Here is an 840-nt window from a genome sequence, read left to right on the forward strand (position 1 = left end):
AACTCAAAATAGAATGAATGACGAAGACATGATTTTATAGTCTTGAATTGTATACCATAAAAGTATGATATAGCTTTCAATTTTGTTCAAACTTATGAGATACGTGGTTCAATAATCATCTTAACAGATGTGTTTGATGAAGGCCAAAACGATCGGGACTTCAGGACAATCAGAGAAATGGGGATATTAAAGCTTCTAGAAATAATTTTTTAATGTTTTTATTTATTTTTGAGAGACAAAGAGAGACACAGCATGAGAGGGAGAGGGGTAGAGAGAGAGGAAGCCACAGAATCCGAAACAGGCTCCGAATCCGAAAGACAGCTCAGAGCCTGACACAGGGCTCGAACTCACAAACCGGGAGATCATGACCTGAGCCGAAGTCAGAGGTTTAACTGACCGAGTCGCCCAGGTGCCCCTAAGTCTTCTAGAAAGAAATTTTTAAGAAAAAAGATGAGAATCATGATTTCAAAGTGAAATAACAATGTCAAAATGTCTGGTTTTGATTTCAGGCTCTCCATTTATGAGACCAGTAAAACTTACTTAACCTCTGTCTCTTGATTTTATTATCTGTATAAATAGATTTAAAAATAGAACTCATTTAATAGTATTAGAATAATTAAACGAGTTATTATATATAAAGTATTTAGAATCCCACTTTGCACATGAAAAGGATTCCATAAATATTCGTCATTGTGGATACTAAGAGCAGATGATCAGAACTAGTAGTAGAGAGATTGGTAAAGCAGTTGCAACCATTTGTCAAACAATATTTAACTGGAAATGACTTCCTGGAGTGCTATGTTGACAAAGATGATGGATTTAAGTCTGAGGAGGAATGAT

Source organism: Hyaena hyaena, unplaced genomic scaffold (genome assembly GCF_003009895.1).
Source record: "Hyaena hyaena isolate Hyena2069 unplaced genomic scaffold, ASM300989v1 scaffold_1264, whole genome shotgun sequence".
Classification (NCBI taxonomy): Eukaryota; Metazoa; Chordata; class Mammalia; order Carnivora; family Hyaenidae; genus Hyaena; species Hyaena hyaena.